At 38.4% G+C, this 13,595-nt stretch overlaps 1 pseudogene; it reads left to right on the plus strand.

The window, feature by feature from the left end:
• The window catches only part of LOC118825951, a 43,232-nt pseudogene continuing 29,637 nt past the window's right edge, over positions 1–13,595 (plus strand).

The raw sequence follows: 13,595 nt of genomic DNA on the forward strand, positions 1-13,595 counted from the left end.
ATGTGGAGTGACCTGCGCACCATCACTGACTACAAAGAAGGTGGGACCTGTGATAGGGGCTCTTCCTCCTCACTTGCAGATGAACTTAATGCTCATTATGCTCGTTTTGAGGCTACCAAACCTCACCTGCTGAGAAACTCTCAGTAGATGAGGAGAGCTGTGCTCTAGCCATTCCCCTGTCTGAGGTGGTGAGATCCTTCACGGCAGTTAACCCACACAAAGCACCCGGTCCCGATGGCGTCCACAGCCTTGTACTTAAAGCATGTGCCAACCAGCTGGCTGAGGTTTTCACTGATGTCTTTAACCTCTCCTTAAGACTGTCAGTGATTCCCAAGTGCTTTAAGGAAACCACAATTGTTCCAGTCCCCAAGAAATCGTCTGTCACCTGCCTGAACGACTACCGCCCTGTTGCACTGACATCAACAGTTATGAAGTGCTTCGAGCGGCTGATCAAAGCCCACATCTGCTCAACACTTCCAGCCACCATGGACCCTCACCCATTCGCATACCGCTCCAACAGATCCACAGACGACACCATTGCACTAACAATACACACTGCTCTCACACACCTGGACAGAAAGAACACATATGTAAGAATGCTGTTCATAGATTACAGCTCAGCATTCAACACAATCATCCCTGCCAAACTCATTCCTAAGCTCACAGACTTGGGTTTGAACTCTCATCTCTGCAACTGGATACTGGACTTCCTGACAAGCAGACCCCAAGTGGTGAAAGTTGGTAACGGCTTCTCTTCCACACTGACTCTGAGCACAGGGGCTCCCCAGGGATGTGTGCTTAGCCCCCTCCTGTACTCCCTGTATACACATGACTGTGTAGCTAAACACACGTCTAACATCATCTTCAAGTTTGCTGATGACACTACCATCCTAGGCCTCATCACTGATGGAGGTGAAACAGCCTACAGAGACGAGGTCAGCGCTCTGTCAGAGTGGAGCCATGACAGCAACCTCTGTCTCAACATCAGCAAAACAAAGGAGATGATCGTGGACTACAGGAAGCGGCAGAGGGGTGGTCACTCTCCCCTGTTCATCAATGGAGCCGAAGTGGAGAGAGTCAGCAGTGTGAAGTTTCTCGGCATACACCTCACTGATGACCTCACCTGGTCCCTCCACACCAACACTATCGTGAGATCTGCCCCTCAGCGTCTCTTCTTCCTGCGCAGGCTCAGGAAGTTTGGTCTGCCTCCTCAGACCCTCACCAGCTTCTACAGATGCACCATAGAGAGCATCCTCACAGGCTGCATCACTGTCTGGTACAGCAGCTGCACTGCCTGTGACCGCAAGGCCCTTAAAGGAGTGGTGAGGATGGCAGAAGCCATCATAGGCAACAGACTACCAGCCTTACAGGACATCTACCAGTCTCGCTGCCTCAGGAAGACCAAAAAGATCCGGTCAGACAGCAGCCACCCAGCACACAGCCTGTTCACCATCCTGCCATCAGGCAGGAGATTTCATAGCATACAGGCCAGGACAAGCCGGTTAATGAACAGTTTTTATCCACAGGCTGTCAGGCTTCTGAACAAGCTGTGAAGCTGTGGGTCCTTCACCAACTACCATTTCACTCAGTCACTTTGTCAGTATTATTATTACATCATATCATCTCTGCTATGGACAATAACACCTTAACACTAAGCCACTTTAAAGAACAATAACACTGAGTCACTTAAGTCACTTTAAAATGTATATTGCCTCTATATTTGTGTACATTTCTCTATATTTATGTATATTTTATCTGTATTTTCTCTATATTTTGTGTATATTTAATATATTTCAGTTTGTTTTTCTTGTAATTTATTTTTACTTATTTAGTTTCTGTAGAGTGATTGTCTGAGCCTCACCACAAGCATTTCAATGCATAAATGTCCTGACATGTTGTGCAAATGACAAATAAACTTGAAACTAAACTGAAACTAAAGTAGTCATGTGATAAAACATACAGGTGTTACACATTAAAACTGTGAACGCTGATAAGAGCAAGTGTGGAGATCAGCAGTCAGCTGATCTCGCTCTTCACTCTAGGAGATGTAGTCCGTGTGTGGAATGGAGTCTGTAGGCAGTGAGGCGGTCATGTGTTCTCTGGGAGATCGAGTCCATAGCCTCGTTGGTGGTATTTGTGACATTTGGTTACTATGTCACACAAACATACAACTACAGCTAGCCAAAACTGGAAAAGTTGGTACTACTGTGATCCATCTGTAACAGTGAATACTTTAACCAGTATTTACATTGTTGTGGCAATGTAAGTAAAGTTATTAGACACATTTAGAGACACTTAATATAAAGTAGGACCAAACATTCTGAGGTAGATCTTTTCTCACATTTTTTTAGACTGATAAACACCTTCAAAGCATGGAACACATTCCTCTAAAAAACATGAACGGTGACCAACATAAACAGGATTAGCTACAGTGTCAGTAGCCTTTATAGTATTTTCACATGTTTAAGCTTTAGCAGTTTTATTACTTTTAACCACAAACCATTTATAAACTGTGAACACATGATCAAACCATACCAGAAACTACCAAACCATACCAAAAGTAAAAACTAAATCATTCCAAAAAATATCAAATCATGCCCTAAGAGAATCAAATGGCTGTGTCTGAAATGGCATACATCCATACTATATAGTATGCAAAAGCAGTACGTGACAGCAGCGTAAGCATGGGTAAGATTGATCACAGGCCTACCCAGACTGATCAAAGGCTTAGCCTGTTTGATCCCAGGCCCACCCAAATTGATCACAAGCCTACCCAGATTGATCCCAGGTCCACCCAGATTGATCACAGGCTTACCCAGTCAAATGGGAAGTATTGAAGCCAATGAAAACTAAGATACTATTGTAGCTAATTAAATCGTGCAGGCAAGTTCCAATCAATGTCACCATTCATATCGAGGTGCTGCACAAAACAGAAAAGAAAAAATCTGTTGCATCTTCATTCGTCTACATTCTGCAGGTGGAATTCTCTTTTGAAATAGTCTATGTCAAATTCAAAATGTACGAGCAGACATCAACTGATTAAAAAAAACTAACTATGTTCGGATATAGACAAGGTCGAAGAATCCAATTTAAAAAAAAGACAGGTGCAACTGGGCACCTTCTGATGGCACCAATTTTTTGTGGCACACAAATGAACTGTAGCGCTGAGTCGAGTGCTATGGAAGCCTGTGAAGGACCTGCAGACAGCACTGAGCTAAGACCCCCAAAGCTCCAGGAAGGAACCGATTGATCTAAGCGGAGCCTTTATTAGGGGTGTTCACCATCAGTGAGCCTCATACTCAGCCATTGCCTGTGGCATTCCAGCCAACTGTATTTCAGGAAAACCCCACTGTTGTTCTTTAAAATAGCAGAATTAGTTTAAATGGATTGAATACAGTAAGTAAAAAGATGCAGTTTATTGTTAAGCCTGTAGGAATTTTCCAGAAAGTCACACTTACATTTTACATATGAGCTTACTTTTGTAAGAAATGTAAAACGTGCCATTTTACCTGAAAATATGAACATAAATCATCCAGAAGAAGAAAAATATTTAAATCCTTCATTTTGTTAAGCATGTAGTCGGTTTCAGCGTCACTCCAAAAGTGTTTTGCTGCCATCTCACGGCAACGCTGTTTGCTTATTTCTGGTACTGTGGTCTGTTTCACACATGCGCAGACTAAGAAATCCGAAAGAAATCAGAGTAAGAGTTTACATACACTGAGAAATCTGATTACTGAACTAAAATCCAACTCTCTTTATCGGATTTCTTAATCAGATTTTTAAACCTTAGTCCGAAATAAGAAATATGCATTTACTGTTTGTATGAACATTTGAATATTCAGATAACTGCAGAAGTCCAATTATGATCAGATTATTGAATGCATGTAAAGGCACCCAAAACAGAGCAAGGATAATACACTGCGGAATTGTTATTATTATGCTGATATCTAAAATAATTTCAACATTAACAAACAAACATATCAGCCTGAAATGTGTAGTAATAATAATTAATAATTTGTGATAATTAATTATGAGATAAGAACTTGTGCTTCCACAGTACTGTGTTACTATGGAGCAGTTACTCAATTTACTTGCCACCTTCACTCCAGAGAAGAGAAGAAAACATATCAAAACATTTAATCTATTCATAATTTTGTTTACCCTTGACTTAAGTAAATGCAGTGCTTCATAAGCAACTCTATTAGCTTGTCAATTCACAACAGTCAACTTCAATGCAAAAAAAAGTTTTTTGTCTGTAATTTTTAAATGTTCTGAGTTGTACACTGATTTTTGCCATAGAGAACGATGAGGCTGAAGTCAGCTTCCTATTTGCCTGGTTCAATTTTATCTGTTCTACCTTAAATAGTGCAGCAGTTACATTCTGGCTGACTATAGCTTCATAAGAGAACACAAATAAAGTTTCTTTGAGTGTCTCCATACCTAAGAAACCCCCTGTCCACAGAATTTAGTAGCATTTTTACCAAAATATACAGTACTGTGAAAAAATATGATTTCTTCTATTTTTGCTAATTTGTTACACTTAAATATTTCAGATCATAAAACTAATTCTAATATAAGATAAAGATAACATGAGTAAACAAAAATGCAGCTGTTTAAAGATCATTTCATTTGTGGAAGATGAAGATTTATTCAAACAAAAAAAAAAACACCCATGTAAAAAAGTAATTACCCCCCAAAACCTAATAATGGGTTGTGCCACCCTTGGCAGTAACAACTGCAGTCAAACATTTGCAATAATTTGCGATAAGTCTTTTACATCGCTGTGGAGGGATTTTGGCCCACTCTTTGCAGAATTGTTTTAATTTGGCTACATTGGAGGGTTTCAAGCATGAACTGCCTGTTGAAGGTCTTGCCACAACATCTCAATGGGATTTAAGTCAGGAATTTGACTCGGCCACTCCAAAACCTTACTTTTGTTTTTTATTTGAGCCATTCAAAGGTGAACTTGCTTGTGTGCTTCGAATCAATGTCCTGCTGCATAACCCAACTGTGCTTGAGCTTTAGGTCACAAACTGACAGGCAGGCATTTTCCTTGGGGATTTCCTGACAGAGAGCAGAGTTCAAGGTTCAATCAGTTATGACAAATCGTCCAGGTCCTGCAGAAGAAAAGCAACCCCAGACAATCACACTCAGCACGACCATATTGGTATGAAGTTCTTATGGTGGAATGCAGCTTTATGCCAGATATAACGGGACCCATGCTTTCCAAAAAAGTTTCACCTTTGATTCATCAGTCCACAAAATATTATCCAAAAAATCTTGGGGGTCATCTCAATGGTTTTTGGCAAGTGTGAGATGAGCCTTTGTGTTTTTTTGGTCAGCAGAACATTGCCCACCTTGCTTGTCTGGAATTGAGTTTCTTTGATTTGTAAAGGTAATCCAGATTCCAATGACATGTCAGCACCGTAAAAGAATGGTTTGCCCCCTCTAACTAATGGTGCAATTCTTCCAATGCTAATTTAATGGCCAGCAACTCACGATTGCCCAGTAGTTGTAGTTACATGAGTCCAGGTATAAGAAGGCTAACTGATGAGGACAGCCACTTTGCTAGAAAACATCTATAAAAGCCTGCCCAGTTCTGGAACAGGATTCCTTGGACAGATGAAACCAAGATTAACTTGTACCAGAATGATGTTCCCAGAATAATATGGAAAAGGAAAGGAAGGGCTCTTGATCCAAAGCATGCGACTGCTGATAGAAGTGGCAGGATGAATTCTGAGGTGTATAGAGCTGTACTTTCTGCTCAGATTTAGTCAAATCATGCAAAACTGATAGGACAGTGCACAGTACAAATTGATGATGACCCAAAACATACTGCAAAAGTGACCCAAGTAAGTAAGTAAGTAAGTAAAGTTTATTTATATAGCAATTTTTACAGACAAAAGTCAAAAATTGCTTTACAGAAAACATTACACCACACTAAAGATCGCAGACACAACAAAATACACATAAAATGCAGACCTGGTGCACAAACAGTTCAGGAGATCAGAGTAAAGGTCAAAGGTGAAAAGTATCGGAGAACACAGAGAAGTAAAGTCATGTTTAAATCCTACTACCCGCTGACATTCATTCAGGCTGATAAACCAATCTACAACCCCGGCCAAACAGGTAATTCATCATTTCTGCAACAGTTTAACAGCAAAGTAATTACTACCAATCGTACGTCTCAGAATGTGATATTTCTTTGTTAATGTACTTTCAAACAGTGAATTTCAGAGTTGTCACTATGGATAAAAATTTCATCCCCCTTAAACAAGAGGTAAGAGCTTTTCTTTGACTGTAAAAGTAAACCAGTGTGAAAGAAATGGTCATGATTCAAAAATCCATGAATTAAGAAATTCTGATGAAGACTGAATTTAGTTGACAAATATATTAGATAAATTACACCCAAGAAGCCTCTCCAATGGCATTTTCGTAAAAATCCATCTATCTGTTAAATCAACCATTTTAGTTGTTGATGTGTTAAATGCTTTTAGAGGTTTTTATTATACTATGCAAAATGACATTTATTAATCAAAATGACACAAACATATTGTCCTATTCTCTTTTATAGTACAGATTATTGGCTCTTGAGGTAAGGAGATGGAAACACATCTTCATTTTAAAACTCTTAATGATTAAAATCTGTTATCCTTTTTTGTTCCTCCTAATACTGTCACAATGAAACAATTTAAAAACTTCCTCTTTTTGTGGAACCAAACAGGATAATAAAGGTAACAGGATCGGTCAGTGGACGAATGTGTCCTCAACAGGCCTGATAGTGCAGCTTTCTCCTGAGGCTCCTGAGGGCCATTATCAACTGCAGGCTTTCATTGGGGATAGAGAGACCAGACATTACTTTAAGGTGAAGAAGTACGGTAAGTGACAGCACTAGAACATTAGCTTTTCTGATGGTAATAATCAGCACCATTTACTGTAATAACAGATTCCATTTGTCTTTTAGTTTTACCCAGGTTTGAGGTTACAGTGAAAACACCAGAACAACAGAGTGTTGGAGAGGAGGAACTGAAGATAGAGCTTTGTGCAAAGTGAGTGACTGTTTCAAGAGTAAACCACAAGCGCTCAACATGAAAGAAGAAATATTTTCATTTAATTGTGCCATCTTTAAATGTAATCAATGGTATTTTAGTTCAACCAAATGGAACATTTGTAATATCTGCATGTAAATTATGTAAATATGATACAAAGTTAATGCAATACAAATGACATTTCCTGCCTTTATCCCATTCATTTTTTACTTAGTTAGTTTGCTTATTTTTGAAGGTACACTTATGGACAGCCAGTACCTGGTAAAGCACTGGTGAAAGTGTGCACTACACAGCATTATCAGGAGTATATCCCATTGATCTCACCATGCCTGGATGAAACAGTGCAGGTGTGTAAGTATGTGTTAAAGGGCTTGCATAGACTAGTTGATCAAAACTAGTCGCCGTTGTGGGCAGCAGTTGAGGACAGTGGTGGTAAAGACTGCAGTGAACGGAAAACAGAAACCAGTTTTTCTGCTAAACAAAACCCTTACAGGAAATGCTGAATTCACATCAGAATTAAATACAATCCACTTTAAAATATAATGAATGCATAACTATATTGCTTTCCACTATGCAGTACTTTAAATGGATTTTCCTCATTGAAATGCGATCATAACAGACAAAACAGTGAAATACAATGCACACATGATATGACTTTTCCATAGATGACATGCAGAATATAAGCCAAAATGGAAAGCAAAGCCTTTTACATTGTTTTCATGTGACTTGACCTCTTTTTTTGCACTTCAAATGTATTTTTTTCATTATAATGCAACCAAAAATGCAATGCACATGCGATTGTATTTAAACAGTAACAAGTGGAAAACACACCAAAATGAAAAGTAAAAGATCCATTACTTTGATTTAACGTTGTTTTAAGTAGAGCACAGTGGAAAGCAAAATACTCATGCATTTATTACATTTCAGATTGTATTCAATTCCAACATGAATTCAGCATTTCATTTTACAATGCAAATCCTCACGTAATGTCGTGTGTGTATTGTGTTTCACGTTTTTCCACTGTAGTATTTGTTTTTCAATCACTCTGTCTATCGCTGAACCATCTAGGTATAGGCCTAGACGGTTCAGCCTCTAGGCCTATACCTTTTTTGAGAGGCTTATTGGTAAGTAGAGATGCAACTGCATGCTACTAGCAATTAGCTTGATATACAATTGTTTCCCATTGGACAGTGCCTCGGCCAGTCAGTTCAAATTCTCCGTGAGAGGTGAGTCTTTCTGTGGTCAGAGTGACTGAAACTCAACTGAAATACAACAAAGAAACTCTTCTGCAGTGAACATCTTTCTCATTAGATTAAATAGTTCTAACCATCATTGTTTTCTCCAAGAGTTCATTAGAATAATATAATTTTCTTCATTTTCTTCCTCTTCTTATGTGTGAATGTGTATGTAAGTGTGTCTGTCCTGTGATGGACTGGCAACCTGTCCAGGGTGTTTCCTGCCCTCTGCCTCCAGCATCAGCTCCTGCATCCCCCTCGACCCAGGAGGATAAGCAGCGTCCTCTTCTAATCAGCTTCTAGCAAGAAAAGTGCTAGGCAGTTTTATACATGTAATAACAGCATTTGTTTTTGTGGTTTGGCTTGTAGATGAATGAGTCTGGCTGTGCCTCTGCTGTCTTCAACCTGTCAGCTTTCACTAAGCCTGAATTTCAGCCTTATGTGGAAAATTATTTGGCTGCTACTATTACTATTACAGTGACAGAGGAAGGAACAGGTGAGTTAATAACATAGCCTGTCTGCTAACTTTGAAACAGACTATCAAACTGAAGTGCATTTTTTATAGATTTCAGTCATATGTAGCAAGTAATGGAATTTGTGTCGCTTTATTTTTTTCTAGATATTTCCATTATAAAACCTGAACGGATACAGCTTACTTATAAAATTGGTAAAACTGAGTTTCTTGATTTACCAAAAAACTTCAAACAGGACACAGTTATAAAGGGAAAGGTATGTGTCTTTACATTGAGAAGTCCTAAACATCTTATATTCTTTATGCTTTGTGAGGTTTTGACTGTTTTAAAATTGACAATTTAATAACATAACAATATTCTTTCACTGATAAACAGATCAAAGTTACAAGCTTCAGTGGAAAACCAATACCTAACAAGAAAGTATATCTTTTGGGAGGTCAAAGGTGGTCTCCAAAGCTACTACACAATCTTACCACAGATATTAATGGATTGGCCAGCTTCACAATTAATGGCCCTGATCTCCCTCAAACAGAGATTTCACTGCTGGTATTGTATGATGACCAAATATTTTCAGAAAATTTTCTATGCTGTCATTTACTGAAACAAAACCCTGTCTCACTGTTATCCAGGCAAGTATCTATCCAGATTTTAAATCTGCCAGATATGGAGGACCTTACTTTGTAGATAGTTACGTGACTATACCACTCCCTCAACCTGTTACACCTTACAGTCCTGTGGATAGTGCATTATCAATAGAGAGCTTGAAGGAACCGATTCCATGTGGTTCTGAAATTTTCATAAACATTAAGTACTACATTGTTGGAGAAACCACAGAGAATTACAGCACTGATATTATTTACACAGTAAGTACATACAGTTATACTGTAAAGCGAACACTTTCTTCTATTCAGACAGCTCTGAATGAAATACAGTTGGCTGTTTGTCAATATCATTTTGGCTCTTTGGCGCAGGTCTTGTCTAAAGGAGCCATAGTCCATCACGGATATGAGAAAGTCGAAGTGAAAGAATTCAAAAAGCTCATTGAGGGAAAAGTCTCATTCAGACTGTCTGTTGATGCTGAACTGGCTCCTGTAGTGCAGGTTCTGGTGTACTGTGTGCTGCCCAGTGAGAACGTCATCGCTGCTAGCAAGAATTTTAATGTTGAAAAATGCTTCAGAAACAAGGTGATATAACATACTTTGATATTTTTGATATGTTTGCATATTTTCATGTAATTGTTAGCATTAATTAATTAGTTAGTATCTTTTCTCAGAATTATTGTGAAAAAGATAAATCACTCTAAACTTGTTTCCATCATGATCTTCAGGTCTCCCTACAGTTCTTTCCCACTGAGGCAGTTCCTGGTGAGGAAAACACTCTCCAGCTCTCAGCTCTGCCTGGTTCACTGCTGTGGATCAGAGTGTGTTCATCTTGGAACCAAAAAAAAAAGTGAATGCTGACAAGGTGAAGTTCAGATTTACTGAATATTCAACACATACTTGAGAGCTTGATTTTTCTCATCATTTGTAATACCAAGCATTTTAGGACCTGGAAGATATACATAACAGCAATAGACAATGGAGTTTTGTGAGTGTTTATTAGGCCAAGGAATGGTGTAAATGATCATAAATGAGATGGGCAGAGTATCAGCAAATGGCCAGTAAAAACAACAAGAGATCATATGGAGTCATACGGACACCTCCATTCCTTTGCAGAGTGATAAAGGCTTGTACACCATCAGCGAGTTGAGTAGACAACCAGCAAACAATTACAGAATTATCTCTGAAGTATGAAAGCCAGAAATTAATAAAATTAAATTATTAATTAAAATTCCAGGCTTATTATTCAGTAACTACAGGGACGACGATGCAAACCTGCTGGGTAATTCGTAGGTTATAGAAGTGTGTAATAAAACGTTGGGCCATTTAAGGGGTTAAAACATTTGCACATTTAGTGCAATTTTACAGCAACCACAACACAAGCAATGTGGACAGGAAAAATACAAAGCCACCAGCATACAGATGTTGCAGAGACATAATAACATTAGTTGAACTGAAAAATGATTTATCACTTACCCCAGATTCAGTCAATAAGCCAAGACATATTTTATATCTGACATATACTTCTCTGTTTTACAATGGGCAATCCTAGGCTGAAGTTGCTAACAAACTCTGGACTCATTAAACTCTCCTCTGTAAATCCATGTCAAAAGCTATGTAAATAATTAAAACAAAATAAGTAAAACAGCATAGATACTTGAACATTTAAGCTAAACTTGGATCTACTTTATCATTCACATAGCATCCCACTTTGTCGTACTACTACTGTCACTATCATGTTTGTTTTTTAGCATAGCTCAGGCTTCATAACTAGATGACAGTTAGCTAGAAGTTCCATCTTCAATAACGATAAAGCTACAAAACGAGGTGTTGCGTTTCATTTTGTATAAACAGTAAACAGACCAGGAATTTTTTTCCTTATGAGACCTTTACATGCTGTTTAGTCCAAGTGGGCCTTTTACTCAACAGAGGCTTCCGTCTAGCCACTCTGCCATAAAGCCCTGATTTATGAAGTATTGAGCTCTTTTAGAGTGACGGTTGGGTTCTTTCTTACCTCCCTGACCAAGGTCCTTGTTGCTTGGATGCGCTATTTGGCCAGATGACCTAGTCTATAAAGGTTCAAGGTTGTGCCAAGCTTCTTCCATATCAAAGTTATTGAGGCCACTGTGGTAATGTGAACACTTAGATAGAAAGCCTTAGATTGCTTTATATCCTTGTCCTGATCTATAACTTGCCACAATTTAATCAAAGAAATCCACAAACATTTCCTTGGACTTCATGTCATGGCTCGTTTTTTTTTTTCTGGCAATGCAGTATAAGTCATGGGCCCTTACAGACCCAGGTGTGTGTCTTTCCAAACTATGTCCAGTCAATTCAGATTGCAACAGGTGGACTCCAGTTAAGTTCAAGACACATCTCAAGGATAATTAAAATAAAGAGACAATCTGGATACTTTTGTGAAAATAAGATAAGAAGACATTTAAGTTTTTTTCCAAAAACTCTCAAACATAAAGTTTTCACTTCATCATTATGGGTGACTGGGTTTAGGTTGAAAGGTAAAAATGGTATCTACCTTGTTTGTACACTCATTGTCCATTTTAACAGCTCCACTTACCATATATGTGCAGTTCTACAATTACAGAATGTAGTCCATCCATTTCTCTGCATGCACTGTTAGCCGCCTTTGACCCGGTTCTTCAAAGGTCAGGACCCCCACAGGACTACCACAGAGCAGGTATTATTTGGGTGGTGGATCATTCTCAGCACTGCAGTGACACTGATGTTGTACCACATCAGGGGTGGGTTACCTTTCCTAATAAGAAATAATCGTACATGCTCACTGATATTTAGTTCAAAACAGACAATATTTTACCTTTGTTTGTTTATAGAATTATTTTGAGACATGTCCACCAAGCATATTCACACAACCAGTTCCAACTATGTACAGATTCATACGGTTTGGCTAATGCATAAACAAACAAAAAAAAATCCAAATAACACTTGGCAGGATACAAGATGACTATAGCATGGGTCCTCCAGGCCACTTAATGCTGGTATTTGACCAAGATGGCCAGTATAAAAAACAAGACATAATCTGGACGTGGAAAAAGCACAACACACACTAACACGCCACCACCACAGCAGTGTCACTGTAGGGCTAAGAATGATCTACTACCCAAACGATGTCTGCTCTGTGGTGGTCCAGCGGGTGTCATGACCACTGAAGAACAGGAAGGGGGTAACAAAATATTCAGAGAAACAGATGGACTACAGTCTGTAATTGTGGAATACAGATTCCTTTATGGTAAGTGGAGCTGACAAAATGGACAATGAGTGTAGAAACAAGGAGGTGTCCCTAATAAAGTGCTCAGTAAGTATGTGTATATATGTGGCTACTAATTTTACCTTTGGGTAATACAAAGATTATTATATTTAGGAGAACACACAGAGGTTGTGTCCATGTTATAAGACTTTTGTTTTTAAAAATGTCATATTAACAAGTTAAATTAAATCTTCCATAGGTTTTTCATTTGCTGCCAGTGACATCAGCGTCAGTTTATGGCTACATACTTGAAGATGAGCCAGGGTGTCTGCAATGGAGTGCACAGGAAGACCATGTGTATCATACCCTGAAGGTAACTCGCTGAATGTACAGTTTTTTGCAAATCTATGTGTAAAATTTCTTCTACACTAGACCATTATAATCACATCTGAACAGAAAGAAAATGTACAGATTCATTTAAAAATGCTGTATATTGTTGCTGTCCAAGGAAAATAAAATATCTCCATTGTTTTTCTTTCTACTTGTTTTGAGCACAGCAGCTGCCCTTTACACTGTGTATAATTTCATGATGAATAGACCAATAGAAATGCTCCATTATTATTTGGAATAAAGTCTCTTTACATGAATGTTTTTGCCTTCTCCTGTTAACATTTTGGAGATACTTATTATTCTTCGGATGGCGACGATATCCATTTGTAATGCTTTTGGATATAATAAGGTTTTAAAAGACTAACAGTTGATGTATAATGGAAAAGACTTTTTTTATTTCTGTAATAGAGTTACTATTAATCACAATAAAGCACTGATATTTCGTGATTGTTTGAAGCTCACTCCCAACAACATATATCATGAAAAAATAATACGATTCTTGAAATTGGTCTATACTGCGTTTGGAACATCACTCTTCAAATGCATTTCATTTAAGTCTTAAAGAGATCTACTACAAAGCATACTAGCATAATCTGAAGCTGTTTCAAACACATCTTGCTTGTGGT

The sequence above is a fragment of the Colossoma macropomum genome, unplaced genomic scaffold (assembly GCF_904425465.1).
Source record: "Colossoma macropomum unplaced genomic scaffold, Colossoma_macropomum, whole genome shotgun sequence".
NCBI lineage: Eukaryota > Metazoa > Chordata > Actinopteri > Characiformes > Serrasalmidae > Colossoma > Colossoma macropomum.